Genomic DNA, 16,989 nt, shown 5'->3' with positions numbered 1-16,989 from the left:
TTGCTGATCACTGACCTAGAGTGTATTATGCTAAATAAGTCAGACTGAGAAAGACAAATATATGATTTCACATATATGTGTAATCTAAAATAAAAAACAATGAATAAACAAGAGAAATAGATGCACAAAGAACAAACTGATGGTTGTCAGATGGGAGGTGGGTAGAAAATGGGTGGAAAATGTAAAGGGATTAAGTACAAACTGCCAATTATAAAATAAGTCACAGAGATGTAAACCTAGCATAGAGCAGGGATGGCGAACCTATGATACACGTGTCAGAGGTGACACGCGAACTCATTTTTTGATTGATTTTTCTTTGTTAAATGGCATTTAAATATATAAAATAAATATCAAAAATATAAATCTTTGTTTTACTATGGTTGCAAATATCAAAAAATTTCTATATGTGACATGGCACCAGAGTTAAGTTAGGGTTTTGCAAAATGCTGACACACCGAGCTCTAAAGGTTCACCATCACTGGCATAGGGAATATGGTCAATAATATCATAATGATTGTGTAGGGTGCCAGGTGGGTGCTAGTCATATTGTGGCAATAACTTTGTAAGGTATATAAGCGTCCAACCACTATGTTGCATATCTGAAATTAATACAATATTGTATGTCAACTATAATTTAAAAATTGTTAAAATAAATAAAATCAGCAGAGGTCAGTTAATCATTCAAGGTCAATTAATTAGAACTAGAGGTATCTTGGAAGGCAGCTATGCTCACCACTATACCACCAACGCCTTCAGAACTAGAGGTATCTTATAACAATAAAACTACTGCTCCTTTTAACACTCCTCTCCATTTGCTGATCAGGAAAATATTTAAAGTTAAACGGAATATTTCAAAATGTGATAATACTATTGTAAACATTTTATTCAATATAGCTTAGTCACAAACCATTTCATAGATGGTTAAAAATTATGGCAATTTGTTTTTCACCTATCCTAAATAATCTAACTAGACATAAATATAATAAATTTTTCTTTTAGTCATTTGCCTTAATTTTAGTTTTTTAATGTTGCTATTAGACCAAAAAATGACTAACAAGAAAATACTAAACCATATAAAAATAAGTGGTGTATTACTAATAACTTTCACTTTGCTTTTCAAAATACTTGGAATTTTCTAATTGCTTTTTCAAAACATAAAACTCATAAGTCATCAATCATGTAAATGTAAAGAAACAAATTTTTACTTTTTCTAGATATGACATCTATCACAGGTCCATAGTCATCCGCCCTCACTGGTTTAGCTCAGTGGTTAGAGCATTGGCCTGCAGACTGAAGGATCTCAGGTTTGATTCAGGTCAAGAGCACACACCTTAGTTGCAGGCTCGATCCTCCAGCCCCAGTCTGGGTGAGTGCAGGAGGCAACCAGTAGATGTGTCTCACTCACATCAATATTTCTTTCTGCCTCTCCCCCTCCCTTCCACTCTCTAAAAATCCATGGAAAAAATATCTTCAGGTGAGGATAAACGAAAAGGCATAAAAGCTCACAGACATGTAGCTGGATGTCACACTTACCCAACTGTTCACTGCATGGCAGATATTAGCTAACTTATTCAGACAACCAAGGAAAACCTACTACCCTGTGACAAAGAATTCACACGATTTTTGCTTTAGGAGAGCTAAACTAACAGAAATGTAATCATTACACAGTACAAGTCTAACCCTCTCATTACAAACCATAAATCATTTCCATCAGAACAAATTCATCTGAATAAGAAGCATCGATTTAAAATGCATAAAATGGAGTGGTTCTGACTTTAAAACAAACATATTGGAATAGCTAAAACATAATTAGGTATAGAGTGTCTCTCTTGGAATAACTTGAGGGAACTAGTGTTTTCCTTCATCTCAAGGAAATACCCTAGTCTTCAGGAAAAGCCCAGGGTATCAATGAATTTCTCAGTATAGGTACATGTAGTATTTATTTTTCTTTTGCACTTTTTCTAAACCAATCTATTTTATGTTTTTGTAGCAAAGTTGAATTTTTTTAATGGAAAAATTTTAATCGTAGCTATTTTGGTAAAGATTTTATTAAATGATGTTTTGGTGATTATGTTAAATGTCTTTATAATACCATTATGAACCAAGAGGTAAGTCTATGAAATGACAAATTAAATAGGGAATTGATAGAGTTTCAGGTCAATATAGGCCAGAAATTAGATATTATGTGGAATATAACACTAATGCATGTATGCATCTATACATATATGTGTTTTTTCTTTCTTTCCAATTTTTAAGAAGCCTATAACAATAGAGACTATATATAAGCCCCAGGAACAACATGGTTTTGAAATCTTTAGGAAGCTAATGATACCCGCATATCTAAGAGAAAAACCTCTTACTACAGTAGAATCTTAGATAGAAGTTTTATACAACTGCTTTGTAATTAAGGGCATTATCTACAGTGTTGGAATACTTTTAAACTGAGCTCCTCAATAATTAGAGAAGTAAGACATTAAAGTAGATAGAGTAAAACATCCACAGTGAGTAAGGTATTCCTCTATTTAAACAAAAACAAACAAAAAAAGGTAAAATATGTATATTAAGATAGAGTGTCAAATCTATAAAATACTGCTGCTACTGTTCCTTTAATTCAACACATATGTGCACTAAGGAGTGAGATACTAAATCTATCAACAGGGACCCCATTCATAGTATTTCCTGAAAGATTATACTTAGAGTTTTAAAGTTTAATGGAGTTTGAAATTTTCCTTTTTAACCTGTTACAGACATCCTTTGACTATACAGCTTTAATAAACCAAGACAGCATTTGGTTTTAAAAATATTCACCATTGAAATATTTTATTCTATTGCATTGCATCTGATTATATGTAAAACTGGAACCTTCAGACATTTAAAAAATTTTAAGGCAGATTCATTTGAAAAAATGTTGAGTTCCAACTTAAAGGTCAAAGAAATATATGCTTAATAACATCCTGTAAACTTTCATTATTTTCATATCTTTATAATACTGGAATTGTAAAATTGTCTTCTATTTTACTTTTGAACATATATGTGTATAGATTTCGATACCCACAGTAGATTTAAAGTTTTAAGCTAGTCAATGCAATATGGCTTATTCCACTGGAAATAATATTTAAAGATATTTTACTACAATCTAATTGTTAATATTGTCTAAATTATGACTTTGGAAAAGTTTTGTGGTTATCTTCATTTTCAAATATAAAACCTGGATGAAAGTTGCAATAACTCATGCAAATACTTTATACAGAAATGTTCACTTATCATACAATATTATTTCCCACACATAAAATAAATCAGCATGAAAAGTCACCCAGTTATTTGATAATTACTCTATTATTAGATTAGCTTTGTCCAATAGTAAGATATGATAAGCAATAATTATGAATCTGCAAACAGTACTGAACGAAGGTTTATTTGCTAGAAGCAACAGAAATTGTGATTTGTATTCAAAATGTTAAGCACCATCTGTAACAAGAAACACTCAGGAAAAACTGCCATTCGTTTAAAACTGGTAATTCATTCTTTTACCTTTCTAATAGTATGCAGTTTGTTTGTACTACAAAGGGGTAATACACATTTCAAACTCCTCTATAAAATCTGTTTAGCAAGTGGAACTAATCTAAAGAGTTCCTGTTTGGAGTTTTTATTGACTCAATGAATAACACAAATCTTTATAATTATATGATTAAGAGGGACAAAATGTTATTGCCCGTATGAGAATAATATAAATGTTGTCTAGTTTTAACTATCCTTTTGGGGCCAATACTGTGAATTTACTTTTTCTGGATGTCTTTATACAAATCACAGCACACGGGGCTTGTAAGACCATATGGCACATCCCATGATGAAAACCCTATTTTTGCGTCACCCCCCCAGGAGCCTCCGTCAGAATCAGGAGCATCTGCCTTCCTGTAGGAAACAGAGCACATCCATCTATCCAGTATGGGCGGACCATGGAAAGGTAAGACACCAGGGAAATAACAAAAGCATACCTTTTTAATTTTTTATTTTTTACTTTTAAGGCACTAGTTACTATGGTAACATTTACAAAATTCTTAAAATCAAGTGCCAGCAGAATAGCAGGATTTACCATTCCACGTTTCTACAAATGTTTTTGTACTAGCTGTGGGAGTTAACAGAAATAAAGCCAAGAAGTTTGCTTTTCAGTAGGGCTATAAAGATCTGAAAGGAATATGCACAGAGAACTCTCAGATGAGAAATAAAAAGAGAGCTCTATCAATACTTCAACAAAGGAAAAGTTAGAGCTGAAATTAAAATGCGCCATTCCACATAATTGTGTCTCTTTATCATATGCAATAAAAGTTTTGAAGCAAGAATGTTTTAGGGATTGATTTAATATTTCAGGGAATTAAAGCTAATTTAAAAATTATCTTAAGATAAGTATGAATTATTTGTGTTAAAATTTAAGGGGGGGGGGGATAGTATTTACTACTAAGGAGTAGAGAATAGAATAATAAAAAGGGCCTGGAATCTGGAATAACAAAATTTACGTTTGACTCTCAATTGTCAGTGGCTGAGCAACCTTGTAGATGCTTATACTTAACTTTGCTGGTCCTCGGTCTTCTTATCTTAAAGTGGTAGTAATAATACCTATACCTCAGTGGAGGAGTGAGATTAAAGAGAACGTATGACTGAACCTAAAACAGTGCTTAACTCAATATTCCAAATGCATGCGAAACCTCCATTCTCCTTTCTTTTTCTTCCTTTCCCAAATACTGAGGAAATATAAAAGAGATAGTGGAAATATAACTGTGGCTTGGATTCCTCTAGTAAACACTTGAATGGAATATGATCAGGACTCTTACAGTGAGAACTCATTCTGTGGTGAGATAAGGAGGGTAAACACTCCAATGGAATTTCAGGAAGATCCTATCTGTTTCCCTGGCGCGCAGGGGCGGGGACGGGGGGGACTGTTTACCTCGATGGTGAAAAACACATCAGACACACTTCAAGTTATTTCCAGAGTGAGGAGAAGGTAGAGAAAGTGAAATAGAAGGTGAATAGATATTGGGTTAAAAAACAACAAAACAGTGTCCGTTGAAAACAGTGGGGTGACTGACCATACGTATTCATGTCTTCTCCTCAATTGTTTTCAACCCACAAAGTCAAAGTAAATAAAATAGGTTTCAGCAACCTCAGAAGAAGCAGAGAGGATAACAAAAAGAGAGGTCAATGTGAAGCAAGGACAACTTGTATCCAACACACACCCCCAACCCCCACCCGCCCCCAGGCTCAGCACCTGGATGCAAGTAGTGCTGCCATGCCTCTACTCTGCAGCCAGATAGGGGCCTGTTTCCTGGAGAACTTAAACTGCTTGGGCTTGAGTGGGGGATGCTGGGGTTAAAATAAGGGAATTTCTCACATTGAATCTTGACCCATTGTCTCTCTGCCTGTACCACCCTTCCTCACAAACAGGGCATTAGTGGTTCTTCTCTGACAAATATTGATTCGCAGGGAAAATCATCAGTCACTGAACTCTATGTAATTGCAGAGCTTTCAATGAATTCCCTAGTGTTTTACTGTTAAACAAGAATGAGCTGCAGAGGTTCATCAACTTTTGAAGAAAAGCTTTAATAAGAAAACTAGAAAACCACTCACTCGCACCCTAAAGAAAGGGTCCCAGGGATGAAGAGGCAAATGAGAGAATTTCCCCTCAAAATAGAACAAAACTATAATTAATGAGACAGAGAGTAGATGTTGCATGGATAAAACAAGAATACAATACTGTGACCCCCCCAAAAAAAATAACAATCAGAATGCAAGAAAAATCTTTTGATAGTTAAAAATATTTTAACTAAAGTAAATAATTCAGTAAATGGGTTAGGCACTGACAATTTACCATCAAGTAAAAACAAATGACAGGGATATTAAAATGGGGAAATAAAAACAAGAGAATTAGAGTCAATCCAAGAATTCTAATAATTAACTAGAAAGAGTTCAAGAAAGAACAATGAAAATATTTGCATAGAAATTATCTATTACTAAGAAATTATCTAAGAAATAATACAGTCAATTTCTCAACACCAGTCTCCTTAATGGAGGGACCTACAGAATGCCTAGCAAACTAAATTTGAAAACACTAAGTCACTTCATCATGAAGTATCAGAACACTAGGGATTAAGAGAAGAAACCAAAAGCCTCAGTGGCTCAGGTGTAGAAAAAAGGTATATACAACAGGCTGGGAATCAGATTACCAGACTTCATAATAGCTGAGATTGCTAGAGGATAAGGTAATGCCTTAGAAACCCTGAAGGAAATTTTCAATCTATAATCATCTAAGTTATTAATTAAATGTGAGGGTTTACTAAACACATTTTGAGATTTGCACAAATAAAAAAATTTACCTTTTTAAAAATATATTTTTATTGATTTCAGAGAGGAGGGGTGGGGGGAGAGAAACATCAATGATGAGAAAGAATCATTGACTGGGCTGCCTCCTACAAGCCCCACAGGCATGTGCCCTTGACCGGAATGGAACCTGAGACCCTTCAGGCCGATGCTCTATGCACTGAGCCAAATTGGTTAGGGCTGTACCTGTTTTTTTTGGTTTGTTTTTTTTAAGATACAGGGAAAAGTGGCTATTTCTTTTTAGGAAAACTATATGATTCTTGTTCTTGATTTTGAGCTGAAACTGATATACATATATGAAATATTCACCTGTAATTCTTATTCTACACCTTGGAGTAAGACTACATCCAATTTCACAGGGAAAATATTTGAAGACAGCTGTTTTTCTCTTTTTGTTTTCCTGGTTAAATTTATCTACCTAGTCCAACTCTTTAATTATCCCTATCTCCTTTGTTATGACCCTCTCAAAATGTAGCATCTTGAGTTTCATTCATTAATAAATGTTTACAATGAATGAATGAATGCCATGTAGAAAAAAATCTATGAACAGCCTGGTCAGTGACTCAGTTGATTGAGCGTCATCCTGTACACCAAAAGGTTGCCAGTTCGATTCCCAGTCAGGGCACATACCTAGGTTGTGGATTTGATCCCTGGTTGGGCACATATGGAAGGCCCAATTGATCTCTCTCTCTCTCTCTCTCTCTCTCTCTCTCTCTCTCTCTCTCTCTCTCTCTCTCTCTCTCTCCCTCTCCCCCCCTCCTACCCCTGAAGACCCAATTGATGTTCCCCCTCTCTCTCTCTCACCCTCCTGGCCCCTCTCTTTCTCTCTCTGTGTCCTTGGGTGAGGGTTACATATATATATACACATCTAATCTAATAATAGAGGAATATGCAAATTTGTCCATTAAAGCTCATGTCACAACTGAATCAGCAGGCTGTGTTTATGCCCTCTGCTCAGGCAGCTGCAAGGCCTGGGGTAGAATAGGATATGATAGGAGAAGAAGGAAACTGCATGTGGAAGGGGGTGGCGACCATGGGGAGTAAAGCAGGTGTGCCCGCAGAGGGGCGGGACACAGGCTGCATGGAGCGGGGAGCCCCACCTAGACACAGGAGGAGGGCAGTGGCAGCCATTGGCAGGGAGACGCCCACGGGTCCGGGATGGAGTGGAGGATGGTCCAAGGCCTTTTGGGTGGAGGCGCTCCTGCTTCGCAGCAGCAGAGCCCAGAATGCGCGGGCCTCAGCCACCCTCGCTGGGCTGGCTGTCCAGGGCAGGGAATGGGAGCAGGACAGCGGTGGGGAGGCTAGGAAGAGGGGGCAGTGAACACCTGGCTGGAGCTGAGCCTTGGGCTGGGGGTTAACGCCCCACCCGCAACGGAAGCTTTAAGAAGGGAAGGAGGGAGGGAAGAACTTTATAGAGTCAGTAAAGAGCAGAGTTAAAGAAGGAAAGAGGATGTATGAGTGAACTGTAGGAGCTATAGTGAAAATCAAGTATAGTTGTGTACTGGGGACAGATTTTAAAAATAAGAGTCAGAAAATAAAAAAAATAAATAAATGATAGTGAATAATTAGGCAGGTAGATAGATATTAAAACAGTGGAAGTAAGTAGAGAAGAATGTGGATGAGAGAGAAAGAGGGAGGGAAGAAAAGTTTTAAAGGGAAGCTGGTAGAGCTTAAAAGGCGAATGGGAAGAAGGAAGAAATGGGAGAAGGAGCAAAGCAGGTCTCAGGGAGGAAGTGAAGAAAAAAATTAAGGTGGGAAGGAAGGAAAAGGGAAGGAGGGCAGAGGTAAAGATAAAGGAAAGAAGGAATGTGGGGGGGGGGGAGGGTAGAAGAAAGATGGGAAGAAGGATGATGAACAGAAGTAGGAAATAAGGAGGAAAGAAAAGTTTATAAATGATGAGTCAGTAGAAAAAAAGTGTTACATAAAGGAGAGAGAAAAATTGTGTGAGAAGGAGAAGCCAATAAGTCAAATACAATTGTGTGTGAAGGGGATAATACTAAAAAAAATAAATTAATAGGGGCAACCAGGCTGTCAGGGGAGGGCAGTTAGGGGTGACCAGGCCAGCAGGGGAGGGCATTTAGGGGGATCAGGCAGGCAGGTAGAATGGTTAGGGCAGGCAGGCAGGTGAGTGGTTAGGAGCCAGAGGTCCCAGATTTCGAGAGGGATGTCCAACTGCCAGTTTAGGCCTGATCCCTATGGAACTAAACTGGCAGTTGGACATCCCCTGAAGGCTCCCAGATTGGAAAGGGTGCAGGTTGGGCTGAGCGACCCCTCTCCCCCGTGCACGAATATCGTGCACCAGGCCACTAGTATCCATATAAAGATCTTTTAAATATTCAATCTGTTTTATCAGAATGAGGTAGAGTTGAATGATCTTTAGGTAACAACGAATGAAGAGCTTCATGTAATAGATCTTTCTTCATAGTGTTTGCTGCTGTTGTTCTGATTCCACATGGTGCCCTGTAGAGATAAGAAGGGCCTCCTCCTGGTTTCATCTAAAATTGAGATATTGCCAAGTTTAGCAGAGAAATGTTGACATGGACACAGGCTCCCCTATGAACTACTATTTTTGAGCTCGTTTCCTGACTCTGAAGAAATGTCCCTGAGTGAGAGAAGTGCCATGCCTGATTATCTTCCCTATTCCTAGATGTGAAAATTCTCCTATGGCCCACGAATAAAGAGTAAAGAAGTTTTCCTCAGATGGAAGGATGTGAACTCTGTCTGGTGGCAGAATAGAGTTAGTTTTTATTGGTGTGGCAATATAAATTTCCTTTTATTCTTTCAGTCTCAAAAAGAATATGTTTTCACAGAATATACATTATCATTTATACAGTATAACATGTACATTTTAATTCTCATACTACACTGAATGACATCCCAAAGCAGAAAGATTAATCATTAATCACACAAAATCCTTTATGGTTCTACCTATTAAATATATTTGGGCTTGTTTATGGTTTAAATTTACTACTTTAGAAGAAACCTTTTCTCAACGAATAAGGTATTCAAAAAATGTATATACACACTTAGAATAATAATAAAGGCAGTATTATTAAAATAGATTTCATTTTCAAAATTGAGCTATCAGCTGCTAAAGTGTGTATACATTTTTGGGGGGGTACACCTGTATGTTTATAACTCTTCCTCAAAATTATTACAGGCTAGAAATAGAAATGGCTCTACTGTTGGCAAGTCTTTTGCTAACAATTTTAAGTACTGCATCCAAGTTTTCCTTCACAGAATTCTGACTTTTTGATACAGTATTTTCAATTATGTTGTTAGTTATATGTTGTTTAGCTTAGAGTGGTGCTTCTTGTCATCTAATCTAATAAAAGAGAAACATGCAAATTGACTGTACCTCTGCTACCCCCACAACCCATGCCCACAAGCCAATCAGGAACAAGTATGCAAATTAACCCAACTAAGATGGCGGCGGCCACGGAGCTAGAGTGAGCAGAAGGCTTGGGTTGCCCCTGGCAATGGAGGAAGCCAGGCTGATGGCTGCCAGCACAGCGGTGGTGGTGGGAGCCTCTCCCGCCTCTTCAGCAGCGCTTAGGATGTCCGACTGCGGCTTAGGCCTGCTCCCAGCTGGCAAGTGGGCATCCCCCAAGGGATCCCGGGCTACCAAAGGGATGTCTGACTGCCAGCTTAGGCCCAGTCCCCTGGGAAGTGGGCCTAAGCCAGCAGGTGGACATCTCCCGAGGGGTCCCAGACTGTGAGAGGGCACAGGCCGGGCTGAGAGATTACCCCCTCCAAGTGCACAAATTTTTGTGCACCGGGCCACTAGTTAATAAATATTTCATTAAAAGGAGGTGGGTAGGTAGGAAGAGATCAACCAAAGAACTTGTATGCATATATGACACAGACAATAGGGTGGTGAAGCCCTGAGGTGAGGGCAGGCTAGAAGAGGTCAATGGGGGAAAACAAGGGGCATATATAATACTTTTAACATAAAGATTAAATATAAATAAATGGCGCATTAGTCTAAAAATAATTTATCATCTGTTTTAATATATCTTTTAAATTTTTTTCTTACCTGCTGTACCATGAACATTATGTCCTGATTTACTCTCCACACCTAGTAAATATCACTAACACACAGTAACTGCTATGTAAACATCTCCTGAATGAATTGAAGTAGAAACTCATGAAGATTATAAATTGGGATTTTAAAAAATAATTGGAAAAGAAACTGGCTAATTGTTCTTCTCTTAAAACAGCAAAGTAGAAAGTTGTAACTTTTCAAAATTTTTCTTTTATGTCATTAAAAATAAACATTCACTATAGACATTAGCTATTTTCCTCATATTTGCCTATTTTAATTTTCTCTGAATCACTCATCTACGTACTTAATGGCAAGAAGTGGAAACTCCTGTACTATTGCTACTTAGGAGCTATGGCTGAGACTGAATGACAGTAGAAGACTATTCTTCAATACATTTATCCCTCAAGGGACTTATACTCTGAGCAAAAATTTAACTCTTACGAGTCAATAAGATAAAGCAGAAAATTCAATAAAAATACAGACAAAGGACTTCAACTGGTACTTCAGAAAAGAAGAATTCTGTGGTAATAAGGAGAGGCACTTTAACTGGGCATCACAAAATACATATTAAAACCACACAAAAAATACCACCATACCTTTACTGGAATCACTAAGATTTAAAAAGTCTGATAATACCAAGTGTTGACAAGGATGTGGAACAATTGGAATTCTCATACAACCACCTTAAAAATTGTCTGATACAATTTACTACAACTGAACATATGCATACACTAAAATCCTGCAATTCAACTCCTGGCTACATATCCAATAGATCTACATATGCATGTTTACCAAAAGACATTCCTAACAGCATTATTTGTAAGTCCCAAATTAAAAACAATCCCTAATGCTTGTCAAGTAGAAAATAAATATTCATACAAATCATATTTATTCAATTTATACAATACTCGATTGCAATGAGAAACTAAAATTACACACATGAATGAATCTCACAAACCCAACATTGCTTCTCTCACAAGCAAATTAAGTTCCGTTTAGATAAAGTTCAAAGGCAGGCAACTTACCTATGATATTGGATGTCAGAATAGGGGTTACCTTGTGGGTGACTTTAAGGGGATACGTGGGTGAATTTCTGGGACCACTATTTTTGGGTTTGGTGCAGGCTACACATGTGTGTTCACTTTGGGAAATTCATTAAACTGTACCTTCATGACTTCAAATCTGCTGGTTATTTTATTTCCATAAAAATTAAAAAAAAAAAAAGACACTCCAGTTCAAACTGATTTCTCTCATACTAGAATATAACTTGCTTCAGTGGCTCTCGTGTTATTAGCTTTAGCTACTGCATTTGGATTTTTAGCTCCTGGGTGAATTCCTAGGAAATATCTACTTATTATTGGGTAAGTGATAATGACAAGCAAAATATATTGAGCCTTTTTGTAGCACGCTCCAGGCCAACCACTTTACCTATTGTTCCATTGAACCCTAATAAAATGTCTTCTTTAGGTAGCTACTATTTCTAGTCTATGAAAATAATCTCTAAGAAATGTTAAGTAAATTGCTAAAGGTCACTCAGTTACAAAATAGCAGTGGACTCGAGCTTAGGCATTCTAACCCCGCAACTCACTCAACTACAAGATCTAGGATAAACTTCATAGTTAACATTTCAGCAGTCTTAAGAATATCTTCAAATCCTTTTGTTAAATGAAAGTTTACATTTCTCTTCATGAAAGCAAAATTACATCCTTTTACATGAGACTAATATACAAAATCAAGCTATGTTTCTTCAAATGGGCCCCGAACCTGCAGTTTGTAATCCCAATGCTCTCAAATTAACTCGGCTCATTGTCCAAGTTTTTTACTCTCTTTAAACACAAACTTACTGATCTCATAATTATCATGACTTTTCTAATTTTTCCACTACAAAAAGAAGCTTGTTCCACATTTGCTAATTTTTTTCCTATGACAGTTATAAAAATGTGATATTTAATAGATAATTTTTTAAAAAAAGACCCATCTTTTATCCTTTAAGGTAAACGAGATATTTAAGAGTGAATGAGAAAGCTTTTGGAAAATTTTTACTAATTTCTAGTATTACATGATGTTATCATTAACAGCATGCCAACTATAAAAAACTCTCAGAAATGCATATATTTAAAACTTTGAAGGAAAATTTTCTCATCTGTTTAAGTAGCTTCCAAATCTTTCAAAGTTGTATTAAACTTGAATGCCATTTGTTAAAATATAAAAATATTACTCTTTCCAGTACTTCAAGAACTGAATGACATCAGGGAAAATTGAATATTTGTGAGACAAATTTCAACAAATGTTTTGAATAATTAGTATACTGGATTTAAAATCACTTACTAGTCGCCCTGGCTGGTTTGGCTCAGTGGATAGAGCGTCAGCCTGCTGACTGAGGGGTCCCAGGTTCGATTCCGGTCCAGGGCATGTACCTTGGTTGGGGGCACATCCCCAGTGGGGAGTGTGCAGGAGGCAGCTGATCAATGTTTCTTTCTCATTAATGTTTCTAACTCTCTATCCCTCTCCCTTCCTCTCTGTAAAAAATCAATAAAATATATTTAAAAAAAAAATTAAAAAAAAATAAATAAATAAAATAAAATCACTTACTAGTATATGAAAGGAGCATTAGTGATAAACTTGGCTTTATGAAGGTGTGTATTTTTGCAAGGTAATTTTTCAGCTATGGAAGCTACTGATATCACATATTGAAACAACCAGATTTTTGAACTGCTGTAATAGTGTTGATATAAGATTTTCAAAATTAATAAAACATTCTATCATTTTCTTAAAAATGAGATAAATTATAACAATACTTCAGTGAGAGAAAAGTGTTATTCATAAAGTAAAAATTATGTTTATTATATAATCACCTTATATTTTTAAATCCACATTTGTATAAATTCTACAAATCACAAAATATACTTGTATATTAAATATGTTTGCAATGTATAAATATATTATAAAAATATATAAGGGTCACTCAATTACATAATAGGTTACTCAAGCAACCTAACCCCTCTTTTCAGACCCTCAATGTTCTTTTGTTACACAAAGCTGTTAAAATCAAAACTGCAGATTTACTGGGTGTGTGCTGCTACCACTAATCACTTCTGGAAGTGCTTCTGTTGCATTCTGTATATATATTTAGTATACACACTATATTTTATATAGAAATTTATATATATATATATATGTATATACACACACACACTTATATATGTTATATATATGTATGTAATATATATAAGTTACAAGATGCTACAGAAGTCTATTCTTTAAAAAAAAAAAAAAAAAAAAACACTTTGAAGGAAAGTGCCAGAATCAAGAGGGTTCAAGTATTGAACTTTCATTTTTTAAAAACAATTTTCTTATTTTTGTGCGAAAACAACAACAATCTTTAATGGAACAGAATACTCTCTTTACTTCTTCTAGGCACATCGCCAGTCCCAGAACACACTCAAGCACTCATTATTTGTCTTATCAAATATAACTTCATTCTATGTAGGGAATAAAAACATGTAGGAAAATGAATCACTTAAATGAGACTTAGTGGGAAAATACAGAGATACAGAGATTATAAATTTATTTAAAGAACATTTGTTGCAACAGTTTGATTGGTATGTGTAATATTTCATATATATATATATATATATATATATATATATATGAAAGAGAGAAAGTAAAAATTCACTTACCTTTTAAAGACTATCTTGATCATAAGCACATTTATTTTTAATGTACTAAGTACTTTGTATCAAATTTTTATTGTTTATAACATAAAAGGAAATTATAAAATTTCTAGTATTTAAAAATTAATAACTAAACAACATATCATATATTTTTAATATCAATGTTAGTTTCTAAAAAATTATCTTAAAAATAGCAGCAGCTTATAAATATACTAAGTAAAATTATAAAAACATGTACTATTCAACAATTAAATGTTTAATTATAGAAATGAAAAGTTGTTATTTAAGGAAAATATACCACCAAAAGAAAGGAGGCATTCATTACAACAAAAGATTTGTTCAGTGACTTAAAACATTTTAGGTATTAATCCAAGGAGTAAAAATACAACATATACATATGAATTATGCAAAGCACAAAGCCACAACACATGTTATTAATAACAAGGGTTAAAATACAATCATTTTACATTGACTAATCCCAAAAAGTAATCATTAAATTAACAGACATAGGTTAAGACTTATTTATTCCTTTCTTTAATCATAGTTGTAAGTTATTACAAGATTTCCCACAACATGGAGAAAATTTAAATGTACAGTAACAACTTTTCTTCTTAGTTACATTTTAATGATTTAGCACTTCATATTGTTAATTTTGCTTTAAAATGAAAAGTGTTTCTGAGATTTCATGACATTGATATATATGTATATGTATACACATACGTATACATACACATTCTTAATTTTCTAATCTAGTGAACGGGACCTGTTAAAATTAAAATTATCCATGAAAGAATATTCAACTGATATGTTAATAAGAGGTATTCTGAAGTTTGGCTAATATGTAGCAAAACTGAAAGAGGTAAAAGGTTATATCTAACTTTAACAAAACTTCAGATTCCTTAAACCCTTTTAATATAAAAGGCTAATTTAAGGAGTGAAATTCTTCATATAATAAAAGAAATCCAGGAACTCTAGTGATTATATATATACACACATATATATGTAATACATATAAAGGTAAATAAATAAGTTTGTTAAAATTCTGATATAAACATTTGTGATTTTTAAAATTCACCTTCAATTTATCAGAAAAATAAAGATTATATTTCTTCATTAGTGCAAAGACTGAATCATTCAATGAACTCCATTTGGAATAAATATGAAGTAAGCAATGAATTGTGTACTTATGCCTTACTATTTGTAATTTGTGGTTATTATTCTTTCCTTGTTCATTTGTTTTTGTGAGATTGAAGAAGTCATCTTCACAGGACTTTAATGAACATTCAAGGTTTTTCCCTTATGATATCATTTACATACAAAAACAAGCATGACACAAATATATTGGAATATCACGTATTCCAACACAATATGTAAATGTGTGACACTGTTCACATTAAACTTACGTGATGATAAAGACCAATTATATGTCATAAACCTGGAATAAAATTCTGTGACTACTACAGTGAATATATAGAGAAGGTTGATAGACCTTAAGTTGTTTTAAAAAATGAAACAAAGAGTTAAAAAATCTAAAACGGTCCCCAAATGAACATTTGTAATTCTAATATTCTATATAACTATAATTACATTTTATGTTAAATTTTAAAAGCATTTTAAAGTTTATTAAATAAAACAGAAGTCAGCAAACTTTTCCCAGAAAGGGCCAAATAGTAAGTATTTCAGCCTTGAGGGCCATACAGTCTCTATTGCAACTAATCATCTCTGCTTTACAGTGCAAAAGCAGCCATAGATAACACATACAAATGTGCTTCACTGTGTTCCAATAAAACTTATTTACGAAAGAGGCCGTAGGCCAGATTTAACCCATTGGCTGTAGTTTGCTGACCCCTTTCGTAGAAAATCAAACTCAAAAACACTGATTTTTTAGGTACTTCAATAACTAGCCTAAAGAAGAAGACATCATGTAAATGTTTAATGCTCTGAGAATTAATGAAGCCATGAATGAGTAGGGAAAATAAAACCTTGTGCTCAGAAACAAATGCCATTACGATTCAATGTCTAATTAGTGGTTAGCAGTCTGCTTTCCTAATTGGGGCAAAATTCCAAGAGGGCAATCCATAGCCTTATTAAGACCTACGCTTGCAAACTAAAGCCAATAAGATGAAAGAAAATATAGAGATCTAGAAAAGAGAAAGTGAATTTTCAACCTAAGATGGCTAACAAAAAATGATACCTTTTTGTGTTGTTTCTATAGTATTTTAAATCTCTCCAACTAGATTGTATACTCCACAGGAGTAAGAAACGTCTTTACTATCTCTGTAGCCTAGAGCCTAGGGCAGCGGTTCCCAACCTGTGGGTCGCGACCCCTTTGGCGGTCGAACTACCCTTTCACAGGGGTCGCCTAAGACCATCCTGCATATCAGATATTTACATTACAATTCATAACAGTAGCAACATTACAGTTGTGAAGTAGCAACGAAAATAATTTTATGGTTGGGATCACAACATGAAGAACTGTATTTAAAGGGCCAGAAGGTTGAGAACCACTGGCCTAGGGATGGTCAGTAAACTTTATATGAAGTATACATGTAGATGCTTTCTATGGAAAAATATGTCTTTCTTTAATTCCCACAAAATGATGGTACTCTGATGCACAACTTTAAGATCCTCCTATGAAGTTAAAATGTTCTATTGTTTTATATCATCAGTCACACTTTGATTGTAAAGATGAATTTCTGCCTAAATTAGAACATGACCTCCTAGGACTTCTCAAATAGCATAAGTGGAAACATGGGTTTACTTATCACTGTAACGCTTTGACTTGGACAAAGAAAAACAACTGTACACATCAAAATTGGTTATAAAACCAGAGTTATAATTATTTTTCAAATGCAGAATTATTTGTAGTTTAGTTGTATAAATTTAATTATAAATAGA

The 16,989-nt window shown here is 34.9% G+C and overlaps 1 protein-coding gene across 1 annotated transcript in view; it reads right to left on the bottom strand.

Annotated features, from left to right (window-relative positions):
* Positions 1-16,989, bottom strand: part of ADAMTS20 (ADAM metallopeptidase with thrombospondin type 1 motif 20) — a 169,909-nt gene that overhangs the window by 38,972 nt on the left and 113,948 nt on the right. The gene's annotated exons all lie outside the window — the stretch shown is intronic.

The sequence above is a fragment of the Myotis myotis genome, unplaced genomic scaffold (genome assembly GCF_014108235.1).
Source record: "Myotis myotis isolate mMyoMyo1 unplaced genomic scaffold, mMyoMyo1.p scaffold_m19_p_3, whole genome shotgun sequence".
NCBI lineage: Eukaryota > Metazoa > Chordata > Mammalia > Chiroptera > Vespertilionidae > Myotis > Myotis myotis.
This window is presented reverse-complemented; position numbering and strand designations above follow the sequence as displayed.